This window comes from Octodon degus, unplaced genomic scaffold (assembly GCF_000260255.1).
Source record: "Octodon degus isolate 3935 unplaced genomic scaffold, OctDeg1.0 scaffold00094, whole genome shotgun sequence".
Taxonomy (NCBI): domain Eukaryota; kingdom Metazoa; phylum Chordata; class Mammalia; order Rodentia; family Octodontidae; genus Octodon; species Octodon degus.
In genome coordinates this window covers 4,835,009-4,848,507 of record NW_004524670.1, presented here as the reverse complement: position 1 = coordinate 4,848,507, position 13,499 = coordinate 4,835,009, and the positions used below count along the sequence as shown (strand labels likewise).

At 40.1% G+C, this 13,499-nt stretch overlaps 1 pseudogene; it reads right to left on the bottom strand.

Annotated features, from left to right (window-relative positions):
* Positions 1-10,989: 10,989 nt before the first annotated feature.
* Positions 10,990-13,499, bottom strand: part of LOC101581698 — a 4,758-nt pseudogene continuing 2,248 nt past the window's right edge.

Here is a 13,499-nt window from a genome sequence, read left to right as displayed (position 1 = left end):
ATTCATTAAGAAAACGCTTCTCAGTGATGTTTCCACAGATCATCATTGTCTAAGCAGGAACTTTTTGTGCAGTCTCTGGGTCCATTTCCCTTCCAGATTAAAGGCCTTTGGGAAAAAACTAAACATTTCAATTCTAATCGGAAGTAAAGCTCTCCAGATGAAAATTTGTGGCAGATATTCAAACTGGAAAATAATAACTACAGTGTGAAATAAACCTTTATTGGACAGAATATACAAATGAAAGATTATATTGTCACCTAGTTACCACAAGTGAGTTCTTTTTCCAGAAAAAAAGGCTTGCTTTGCTTTATTGTATGTCAAATACCAACAAATAACTACATAAATAAACATAAAATGATAAACAGATAATACACAGGACCCAAGGTGACAATTTCTTTTTGGCTTGACATAAATAGTTTATATTTGCAAATATACCCTATTCACTTGCATGCAATAATTTGAAGAAAAAAAAAATCTCACAGTTTTCACAAAATTGAAAAGGGAGAAAATTCAGTTTCAGCTCTAGTGCTCCCTGGCTGGGTGGGTAATTTTGTATCAGGAGGTAGCCATGGCGACCATAAAAGTTAGTCATGTGACTAACGGTGCAACTAATGATGCCCACAATTACTTAATTGCAGGCGTGCTTCGCAGCTTTTGCCATTTTCAGAGGGTGCTTACAGCTAATTGTGGTTCTAAGTGGGTAGCTACAGGTGCAATCAGATGCATTCCTAATTTTTACATTTATGCTACAGCAAAACAGTAAACCACCCCTTCCAAATGGGGAGTGATAAGAGGTAGGACTAGGATTACTTTTTGCATGTCCGGCTGGGATGGAACAGCTTCTCACATGAAAACAAACACAAGTCACCTCATGTTTAAGCAGAGTAAAATTCCAAATTATCTGTCGCCAGCTCCCAGCCCTATCTAGGCGTTATCTCTTTCCTTCTGAGGTTTTCCCACTTGGATTTTTTACTCCCATACTGGGAATCATGCTCCAGGACATTCTACCACTAAGCTATATAGCCAACCCTTCTAAAATTATTTTTTGTTTTGAGACAAGGTATTGCTAAGTTGCCTAGGCTGGTCTCAAACTCATGATCCTTCTGCTTTAGCCTTCTGAGTGGCTGAGATCATAGTATGAGCCACTCCAGTCTGCTATGTCATTAAAAGGAAATTTTTGGTTTCTCCTTATAGCTCACGCAACTTCTATCCCACCATGAAATGAATGTAATTTGGGCCCATGCTGCATTGCTTGTATTTGCATTTACTTTCAGTACACGTTGCGGTGTACTATATTCATGTTCAGGTGAACTGTAATTTAGGCCATAGGAAAGGTAGTCAGCTTTAGAAAATTTCTCATCAGAAATTAGAAGTCAATGCCCCAAAGATGGCTATGCAATACTTCAAATACTTTTATCAAACTTGACACTACAGTTTTTAATTAGTTTAAGCAATGTCAGAGATAGTTTTCTTTTTTAAAAAAATTTATTTATTTATTTGTGTGTGTGTGTGTGTGTGTGTGGCCAGCTCAGCCTACCAGGGGGCAGGACTGGCAGGCATGTGGTGCTAGGGGATGGAAACGCGGTCCCTGTTCTTTGCTAAGCTTGTTCTAAGTAGGTGCTTTAGACCACTGAGCCATCTCACCAGCCCTGAGATAGTTTTCAATAGGTAAGATGAAACATGGTTCAAGATACGTGGTGAGTGAGAAAGACCAACCATACTGCTCTGGCATGAATGAGATGTGTACATCCAAAGTTCACTAGTTGTGCTTGTCGTCATCGAGATCTTGTACTCCCTTAGTCCAGCAAAGGCTGCAAACTGTTGCCTGGTCCTGTCACCATCTTAAGTAGCCTCATGTTCACTTAAAATGCTTGAGCTACATGTAGTACCTGAGGCAGCGTGGATTTTCCCCCAAAGCCTCAAAGACGAACTGTAGAACTGTCCTTGTCCTTGTACCTACTGGCAAATATACTTCTGTAGCTTTGGCAGAATTTGGTCTAAGGCCCCATCTGGTGTGAAAGTTGTAAGGTGAGGAATATATGCTGCCTACCACCCACCTACAACCACCAGATCTACTGATGCTCACCCAAGTAACTTGGAAGTTATTGAGTGGCCAGATGAGCTACAGTCAGTTCACAACATCTTAATTTCACATAGATTTACATTTCCAAAAAGAGTCCAATGAAATAAGCAGCTATCTTTGTCTGTTTGGGCTGCCACAACAAATTACTTTAGGTAATTTATAAACAGGAATTTATTGCTTATAGCCCTGGAGGCCAGAAAACCCAAGATTTATTGTCTGGAGAGAGCTCTCTGTTTCCTAAATGCTGTCTTGTTGCTATGTACCCGTATGTGCATGGAGGAAGAGACAAGCAAGCTCCCTCTTATAAGGATTCTACTCGCATTCATCAGGGCAAAGCCTCATCTCTTACTGAATGATATTGAGCATTAAGTTTCAACCAGTAAATTTGGGAAGCATGAAATACTCTGACCACAGCACAAGGAAAGTATGTAGCTACCAAAGACACTTAGTGGAGAGAAATGAGACATTTTCTGGGAATAGCAAGCCACCTTTCCCCAAAGAGTGGTCTCTTTTCTTCCATCTCTTTCAAGACCTTGGCCCACTTAAGCTCTGCCTTTATGTGATGAGTAACATCTTTTTCTTGTCTCTTAAGAGAAGCTGTTTGGTCACTGAAGCTACTTTGTATTCCACAAGCATTCCACAAATATTCATTATGTGTGTTGGACATAGTTCTGGGCACTGTGGTGACACATTGGGATGAAATATGGGAAGACGGGCTTCTCATGCAAAGAATGATTTCCTGTGCATGAGCCCTGTGCTCTGCTAATTGCCAGTAGTTCTTGCTTGAAGCCTGAGATACAAGCTTTACCCATAGCCAAATGGCAGAATGGTGTGAACTTGAAAGTAATGAGGTGGAGAAAATGTTGGTCACCAGGGCCTTCTGAGGGACAGTTCTCTATTTGATTAGAAGAATCACTTTGAAATGACATCTGAGGTGAAAGGTGAACTCTCAAGGGCCTTTTTCATCAAGACAAGATGTCTGCTAAACTTCTTTGTATGAGGCAGGAGAAGAATTATGCTGCTTCTAAGAGAGAAGGAGAAAGGGTGGGCAGGGAGATGAAGGATGGAGTGGCAACAACATACAACAGCAGAAAAGTATCTGTAGCTTAATGTAACCCTTTGCGGCTATATGCAGATCTTCCTCAAAATATAATACATTAAAGAAATGTGTAGAATGTGTGGTGATCCTGTAGATACAGGCAAAGTGGTGGAGTTTTGTATCAGAGCTATGGCTGAACACCACACCCGGAATTTTTAGTCCATGTGCTCTCAGTATCCCTCTTTTGTTTTCTTTTCTTTTGCTTAAGCCAGTAAGACTGCGTGTTCTCTATCTCTCTGCCTCTCTGTGTGTTGATTCCTACCCCATCCCCCATACTCATCCAACCTACTATGGAATAGAGAAGGAATTCTGGACAGAGACAGGGAAAAGGAGCCCTGTTCTATCACACTGTTTCATGACAGGCAGGATGTGGGTACAAACCAGCTTGAAGACATAAGACATAGTGCTTGGGTAGCCATGAGTCAGAGGATGATTAAATAATAGAAATCAATAATTTATAAAGGCTGTAGAACAAGGACACAGAGATAGATCAAAGTCCAGGGAAATAGTCACCAGAGTGTTTGCCTGTTCTGTGGGATTTGAGCAAGGCAAAAGATGAGACAGTTAAACATTTCAACTCCATGATGTTCTGGGTGCAGTTCTGCAGATTCCAAAGGGCTTGAGATGCTGCTCCTGACCCAGGAGGAGGCCTATTAGAATACAGTAATAAAATTGTGGCAGCAACAAGCTTAGAAGAGCCTGGCAGGCTATGAAAGACTTCTGTAAGGACATGTTCCTTGCTATGAACTTTAGATGATAAAGAGCAATTAGGAAGATGTATGAAGAAGCCCTTCAGAAAGGGGCAGAGACAGGGGGTGCAAGGAAACCGAGGCAGGAGATGAGGTTCTCAAAGACCTAAATGGCTTTGGTTCTCATTTGACAAGTCTGAAATTCATGTGAAAATATGGAGGAATCATGAAAGAATTTAAAGCTGGTGAAGAACGTAACTGAGTTTTCCTTTTATGAACATTTCACATGTCTGTGCAGCCCTCTTTTGAACTCTTAATGTTTTCACTGGTCTATATCACAGAGCTCAGAGCTTAGTGCTCTGTCCATGCTACATCATAAGCATCTTGGAGAAGAGTTGTACCCTTCATTTTTGTGCACCTACTGTGGGGTATACTGCCAGGGAAGCTTAGTAGCTATTCAATGGACTTTTTTGATTTTCAGAAGGATTTTTTTTTTGCTCCAAATGCCCTCAGGGCCGGTTTTGGCTGGCTTGAGTTGTGGGGATCGAACCACAGCAACCTGAGCCCGACAGCTTTGTTGAAGCAGCCACTTAAAGAACTGAGCTACGGGGCAGGCCCCTTTCTTTGATTTTTTCAAATGTTTTAAGGAATGAGCAGTCAGAAAGTGATAACAGGACAGAGAGATGAGTGACCTGGCTAGCACAGAAGTCAAGATGAAAATAGTGAAGTCTTGAAGGAGAATAGAATAGCTATAGGAATGGAGAGAAGGGACTGAATCTAGAAATATCCATAGAGGATTTACTGGGCTTGATGATTCATTAGTTGGTTGGAAGAATTGTTGGGGAGGAAAGTGTAAAGTAGGCGTTGGTTGTTTTAAATTTTGGTGACAGTTTGGATCTAAAAATTGCAAGTACAATAAAACAGGTTCACTTTGAGAAGGGAGGAGATTATTGATGCCACGAGCTCTTGAAAGAGATGCCTAGTAGACTACTTCTAGATGGATTATTATCATTTAGGCTTATAACGCTGCCATGAATACTGTGGGTTAGAAGTAGTATAACTACATAGTCTTCAAAGATGTGAGTGTGAGTGTGATCTCATAGAAAGAGGATGTAAAGGAAGAACACAAGAGAATGGAGGGACTGAATCATGAGGATTGCTAACACTTGTGAGTAGTGATGGACACAGTTGTCCTTGAAGAAAGTGTTGCAGGTAAAGGAACCAGAAGAGAACAATGCTTATAGATGTCATTATAGAGGAAATACTTACTCTTTCCTGTGCATCCATATGCTCTTCCACATTTCTCACCCCCTTGTAGTTAGTGAAGTGAGGCATGTGGCTAGTTCTGGCCAATGGACTGTAAGTGGAAATGGCACATGTCACTTCTGGGATGAAACATCTAAGATGTGGCCTGTGAACCTCTGTCTTTCCCTTTCTCTCTCTTATCAAACAAAGAGGGCTGCTTTGGACTTCACATCCCCACAAGACGGAAATAATCTAGATGGTGGAGTCACCATGATCATGGAAAAGGCTAGAACATTTGATTCTGTATGACAGGGAATAACTTCTGTTGTATTAAGCCACAGAGATTTGGCAGATACATTCATTTATTTGCAACCTGTCCTATTGTATCAATATAGAAGGATTTCTAAAAGGCAGATTAAGTGTTACAGAGAAAGTAAAAATGACTAAGAAGTGGTGAGTAGACTTAGAAATTAAGAGATAAAAGCATAGGGTGAATATTTGTTGTGAAAAGTCAATAATTGAATGGAAGAAAGGAGGGTAGGAAACGTGAAAGCAGATGGAGATTTCAGAAAGTTTGGTTAAGAAGTGAAGGAGAACAAGAAGTGGAAGGAGGGGACATAAGGACTTGTGACAAAGTTTTTCTCATTAAGAAGGATGTTTATAAGTTTGAGGGGAAAGAGAGTACTGAGAGAGTTTATGAAGATATAAGAAAAGAAGGAGATAATGGAGAGGGAAAGGTCCCTGAGGGCTTCATGATGGCAAGTCCGCTGAACTGAGGCACCTTGTCCCTCTGCCACCTAGTCATGCATTTCTTTCTTCTCATGCTGACCACTGATAGACCCCACCAGAGCAGTAATATATGGACTTCTAACTAATAGCAACAGTGCCCTGAGGGGGTCACATTGGCAACTCCTATGACCAAAAATCTTGAGAGCATCTGTGAGTTTGCCTAGGCTAGTGTCCCTTTGGTGTTAGGCAACTTGGAGATGAGAGTAAGAAGTACAAATTCTGGAAGGAAAGAGTTACAGACTGTCTCACAGTATCTTTAGGTTGAAGTCCCAACCCCTAGTACCTCAGAAGATCACTATATTTAGAGTGATCTATATTTATCATTGGACAGATAATTAAATTAAGATGAGGTCATTAAGCTGGTCCTAATCCATTACAACTTGAGGCCTTATAACAAGATGTGGACACAGATGAACAGAGGAGGAAGATGATGTGAAGGCAAAGGAAAGAGTTGGCCAGCTACAAATCAAGAAAAGGTGACAGCAGATTATTCCCTCAGCTCTCAGAAAGGATCATCCTCTCCGATACCATGATCATGGACTTCTAGCCTCCAGAACTATGGCATAACAAATCTTTGTTTCTCAGAGTCTATTTTCATTTGTTAAGGCAGCCCTAGGAAACTAGTACTGTGAGTTTGGATCCAAGCCTGGTCACATCTAAACTCTGCCACCTTGGTTGGGTTATATAATGTCTAAATTTCACGTCCTTTTCTCTGTAGAATGGGGATAGTAATCAAAGTCACATTATAATAACTAAATGCTACATATAAAATGTTAAGTTTAATGCTTGGTCTTAAGTCAGATCCAATAAACACTGGTTGCCATTACTAGTGTTATTTGGTTGGTGGTTTTTTTTTAAGCTTTATTATGTAGTTTTTGTATAATGAAACTTAAATAGATTCAAATTCTTTTATGAATTTCATTCCTCCTCAGTCATAATCACAAATGTGGCCAGGCCAGTAGTAACTCATAGCACTCCCATACACCTGTGGAAGCTTGTTTCAGTGAAAAACTGTAAGCAGATCTCCTCAGGGCTGAGGTTCACATGGCCAAGGGAGAAGAGGGGCTGCATCACTGAGAACAAGTGTCAATCATAAAAGAAGTGTGTTGCTATCTCTACTCTGGGCCTTACCGTGGTCTCTTTTTAGAGATGGGGAATCAAAACTTCCTCACAAGCAGAACACATCCTTAGATCTAAAATATACCTTCTGCTGAAACATACTTCATATGCTTCTTGGCCATGTCCTGAAGGTAACCCACTTCTCTGTTGGGTTTGTTATTCTTTCGTTTTGTAATTTTACCTTTTCATGGTGGAAAATTTCCAATATGCACAGAAGTAGACAAATAATTTAAGAATCACAGGCATTCAGCCCATATCCGTGCCTGCCCATCCACTGCCATCTCCCATATTCTTTTTGAATAGCTTTGATATATAATTTCTCTATTAATACTGAGGTATGAATCTTTAGAAGTTGTAATTTTTGAAATAATATCATTATTTTAAAATAATAGCATCACATGACTTGGGCAATTAACAATACCATAGTACTATTCATATTGTCATAATATTCAATATTCAAATTTGTTTCTCTTAAACTTAAAACTTTTAAAATACTTTGTTAGAAGATTGAAACCATCTTCACTACTTAAATATCATCTACACATGGTAGTTAAAAATGTTTAGATCTCTTTTAATGCCATAGGTTTATCTTTATTTGGTCAAAAAATCTAGTAGCCTGATGTGTAGAGTTTTCCACAGTCTGGTTTTGTATTTGTCTCTGGGGTGGCATTGAACATGTTTCTCTCTTCTCTACATTTCCTGTATTTTGGTAATTAAGACTGTATTTTCTGTACATTGGTAATTGCGTCTTTATCAGACTGAGGTTCAATTTTCAGCTAGACCACTTCATAGGTGGTATTGTGTTTTTCATCTGGAACATGTAATGTATGGTTGTCTTTCTCTTGTGTTTCATTCATCCCTTCTCAGACTACCATGTCTCATCTTTATAATACCTGGAAGGGGAGCTGAGATCTTGTAGGGCCGGAGGAGGAACTGTCAGTGTCACTGGCCCTTCCTAGGATATTGATCTGTTTTATCGCCTTGCCTTCTGTTAGTGTCACAAACATGGCTTTCCATTTCTATGGGGACATCGTGCAATGCCGAAATTCTTCCTAGGACTGGGTGGCAAAGAGACTTTTGAGAAGGTTCTGGTGGGTAACATTTAAATGCTTTTGCTTTTGACACTAGAGAGTGTTGAGTTTGAGCCCTGCCTGGATTGCTAGTGATCCAAATGGCAACTAGCTGTCAGGTGGGAGAGGAAGTTTTAGGTAGAGAAGTAGCTGACCTGATAAGAATGTAAAAGGAATTTCCAAGTAAAAATTTTTTGTTATTTTTAAATTTTTTTTTAATTTTTTTAAAAGAGTACAAAATAGTATTAAAACAGAAAAATTACAAGTGGTACAGAATTTCACTTAACAAAGTAATATGAATTTCACAGTATTTGTTGTAATGTATAGTGTTGTCTTCCAACCAGTTATTCATATTACCAGATACATGCATGTAGGAAGTAAGAAAAAAAAGAAAGAAATATATAAGAAATTAAGAAGAGAAAAAGAAAAAAACAATTGAAAAAAAGGAGAGAAAATAAATTAAGCATTATTTGCTCCTTTCCATAGAGCACCAGAAATGCACAGTACAGTTGTCTAAACTATCCCACTTACATACATAGATAGATCTCTTTCCCCCATTCCCTTTCTTGTCCTTCTCAACTCAGTATGCAAATACAATTTAATGTTAGAAGTTCACATTTAATGTATGGGGCCTGAAATTAAGCCATCGTTTAACTCGATAAGAAAGTTTGAGATCCCCCAGACCACAAGAGACTTGAATATATATATATATATATATATATATATATATATATGGTTTTCTCAGTCATGTATTACCACCCAAATAGGGGATGTAGATTAAATTCCAGGCTGCTTTATTGACTGGATGTCTAGAAAGTAGGAAAAAAGACATCTGTCATCACAGAGCACCTTCCTGCAAACTAACCCTTCACCCTTTTCTTTTTCTTCTTTCCTTGTTAAAATTCAGCAACATATACAGAATATCTCCATTTTATTTTAGCATTGTATCAACTAATTTTATATTGCTGACCCTAAGCATAGCAGTTCTGTTGACATTGTATTCTACATCTTTTGGTCTGTGTTTGAGTTCACATATAGCCCTAGTGGGACTGGAAGATTTTTATCTTGGGTGCGTATGGTTCCCTGATTTTCTGCCTGAGCATTTTCTTTTAGCCCACTAGAAGTTACTGTTCTGGGTATTGTGGGGATGTTGGGGACATTAAACATGTAGTGGCAACCCTTAATCACTTAAAGTATCAGTTGGATAAATTCTTCTTTCTCACCCTTATAGTAGGGAAAATTCTAGGGTATATTTAGTCCTTCAGAAGGTTCCCACCAAGACAGATCCCTTTTCCTGCTCATCATTGCATCTTTTTTTGACTTTTCTCCCTTTCTAGGTTACTTTCACCAATTCCAAGGATCTTTCAAACAACTCAACTATGCATTCTTTGTGTCAAGGAATGCTTTTTTGGCAGGGAGGGGGATCTAAACCAAGACAGGAAATGCTTCTGTAAGCTATATTTTGGAATGAATCTGTATATATAATTATATAGATTAGTGAGCATTACGTTCAGAGTACATCCACGTGTTTGTTGTCTTTAATGTTATGAGTTATGATTATTTCCATTTTTTTGTTAAGAAAACTGAGACTAAAAGGCATAGAGAATTTCCCAAGATCACATCACTAATAAGAACTGAGATACTGATCCATCACAGCCACGAACATGGTCTTGCCTCTCCTCCCTTTTGAGTGGAAGAGCTTTTCTAATAGCCAGTCGGCCTTTGTCCGTCTCTATTTCTTTTTTGAATTGTTCCATTTGCTTATCTGCATTTTCAATGGGAGTATTTCCTGCCAGTTGAACTTCGAGTTGAAGTAAAAAGGCCCATCTTGGTGTGGTCTCCTAGCAACAATTTATGAAACACTTTCAAGCAATTATTCTTCTCAAGCACGTTTCCAAATGTTGAAGCATGTTCATTCACTTCCATCATTAAAATCCCCAAGAACATTCACTGTGGAGCACACAGTTCTGGTAATTACAAGCTCAGCAACAGGTTGCTTAGTGAGCTGAGAGCAAGGACAGGCCACACTCTCCCAAGGAGCCAAGCACTTTGTTTCTAGCCTAGCAGGGCAGGGCAGATACACCCCTCTTCAAAGAACTCTTAATTGACTTTGGGAGAAGGGTGGAGGGAGGATAATATTTAAATTCGGAGCAGCCTTCTGTGAAATGTGGGGCCATGGCAGCACACACAATCCCAGGCAGGACTGACTGTGCAAGGCCTGGTCTGCTGAGTGGGCAGCAATCTACTCTGCCTCCCCTGGAGCCTCCCTTACACCTACTAGATCTAGACAATCAAAGGCAGCACAGGATCAGTCTCCCCCACTGCTGGTCTCTTAAAAGGGCAGTTCTCTCCTAAATTAGTCACTGGCTTTTGGGTCTGTGTTTCTGTATTTTTATCTTCTTTTAAATGTTTGTGGAGATCCTGAAAGGGGATCTGGATCCCCAGGGATCACACTGAAGCGTTAGCAAACAGGAATGCCAGTTGGCAAGTTAGAGGGTTTTTCATCTGGGCTTAAAGAGCCATCAGACCTGACTGCAACTCTGCTATTGAGGAAAGCACAGTCAGGCTGGTGACTCTGGGCAAACACTAAGTATCCATGAGAAATTTTAGATCCAAGGAGAAGGAATAATGAACTTTCCTGCCAATCTGCAGTCATTTAAATGTATTTATAACACATTTTTTATCTTTAATTGACACATACTAATTGAACACATGGAGTACACTGACATTTCAATACATGCATATGATGTGCAATGATTGGATCAGCGTAATTGGCACACCTATCATCTGATATATTCTCTCTCTCTCTCTCTCTCTCTCTCTCTCTCTCTCTCTTTCTGAATGGACAAGAGCTCTTTTATTTGGGACCTATCCACTCTTTGTACACACAGGACACTACTTCTTCGTTTCCTCTTCCTTGGACAGGGACTTGGTGATCTCTTCCTTCTTGGCTTGCAGGCGCTCCTCACGGCGCTTGCCCGCTTCCTTGGTCTTCAACCTGCGAGCCTCGGCCTGGTCAGCCAGAAGTTTTTTGCAGGCCTCGTCCGCTTTCAGCTTGATGTGCTCCATGAGGATCCGCTTGTTCTTGAACACATTCCCCTTCACCTTCAAGTACAGGCTGTGGTACACGTGCTAGTCGATCTTCTTAGATTCCCAGTATCTCTGGAGCAGCCTGCACAGAGCGCGCAGGATCCACATTCTGAGCCTCCAGGTCACCTTTTCCTGCATCCGTGCTTTGGCTGTACCCTTGTACTTCTCCATGCCCATGTGCCTGCCCTTCCGGTTAGACAACGTGTTCTTCCAGCGTCGCGTCCGAGAATGGATGGTCACAGGCTTGTGGATGATTAGCCCTTCCTTGATCAACTTCCGGTTCTGTTGACAGAAATTGGCATTGGCAATTTCATTGGTCTTATCGGGGTCCAACCAGACTTTCTTTTTGCCACAGTGGAGGACGCTGGAGGCCAACCTTTTCTGAAGCTTGAGTATACTCAAGGCTGCAGCTGCCACAGCAAAAGGAAAGAACTCAGATAGATATTATTTCTTTGTATTGTAGACGTCCAAAATCCATTCTACTAGTTATTTTGACATAGTCAATTAACTGTTGTCAATAATAATTATCTGACTGTGTTATATAGCATTAGAAATTGTCCCTGTGCGGGGCTGGGGAGATAGCTTAGTAGAATAACTGCTTGCCTGGCAAGCACAAGGGCCTGAATTCAATCCCCAGTTCCAGAAAAAAAGGAAAAAAATAGAAAAAAGAAATTGTCCCTGTGGTCCAAGTCTACCCCTTTACCAGTTAACCATCTTCTGTCTATTCCCTCTTTTCCCTACACTCTCCCCAGGTTTGGTAACTACTATTATGTTCTCTACTTTGAAATCACATATTAGCTTTCACATGTAATTGAGAAGGTGTAGTATTTATTTTCCTGTTGGATTTTTTCGCTTAAGAGAATGTCTTCCAATTCCAAAGATGTTGCTGCAAATGACAGAATTTCATTCTTCTTATGGCTGTATGATATTCCATATGTATTAATAACATATAATCACATTTTAAACCATTAATCTATTTTTAAGTACTCTACTCTCTTTTTTTGGTACTGGGAATCAAACTCAGGACTTTGAGATTGCCAGCTGTGCTGTTGAGCTATATCCCCAACCCTCACCCATCAATTTTTAAATCATTTTACATTTACAGAAGAGTTCTTCATATCTTTTTTTATTTTTATTTCTTTTTTACAGGTTTTCACTATGCAGCTCAGACTCATAGTGGTCCTCCTGTTTTCAGTCTCACTAGTGCTGGAATTACAGGCATGCACTACCAGGCCCAGACTCAGTCGCCTGCTCAGTGCATCCAGGGGTGGGGCTGACACGGCATGCGGTACCAGGGATAGAACCCTGGTCCCTGCATTTGCCGAAGCAGGCACTTAGTCTGCTGAGCTATTTTGCTAGCCCTTAGAAGAGTTCTTGTATACCCTTCACCCTGCTCCTCCTAATGCTAGTTTCTTGCATAACCATGTCCCACTTATGAAAATTAAAAATCAGTATTTTATTTGGCCTTAGATAAAGACATTATATGAATCCCAAGCTAGTGAAGCTGTGTTTATGCTTTTGCACATGCCAGTAAGACACAAATACATAACATATATGTAGAGAGACACACATAGTATAAATATAACACGTGCATACAAATGACAAACATAAAAATATATACAAAATTTTTATAGACATGCAAAGCATATATACAGGTATATGCACCATATGAAACATTTACAGACGTACAAATAGATACACAAATTTAGAGATATACATATAACCCACACATGTACAGAAACATAACACAGCATACCAGAGTTGGACGTGCACAACAGATGGTATGTCCTGTAATTATGAACAAATACTATCTATACTGACAATGTTTGATGGAATACTCTAGCTAGGTGATAGAACTGTAAATGTGCTGAGAGAACGAAAGATGGTGATAAAACAGGGCAAGTGGGCCTGATGTTTTCTACCTGGAAATTGCTTTCTTTTGGGTGGAAATGAGGCTACAGTCTATCATAGAAATACTTTGGTGTGCAAAATCTAATACAACAATGAAACCCAGAGAGACTTACTCAGATAAGGTTCATTTTCTTTCCAAAGGCACGGCAGAGTGAATGCAATCATTGAAGATTGCCTGGGCCCTGAGGTGGCTATCAGAGCAGAACTGAGAAGTGTCACCTTCCTGATACTTCAAGATAAGGCTATGCCTGGGGAGCAACAGAATCATGGGAGATGAAAGAGGCCAAAATGTGCCCAAAATCTGGTGGAAGAGCAACCCTAAGACTTGAGAGTCATCCACTGGGATGTAGAGACACAGGAAAGTCCATTTTTCCACAATACCATTCCACACTGGACCAGAAAAA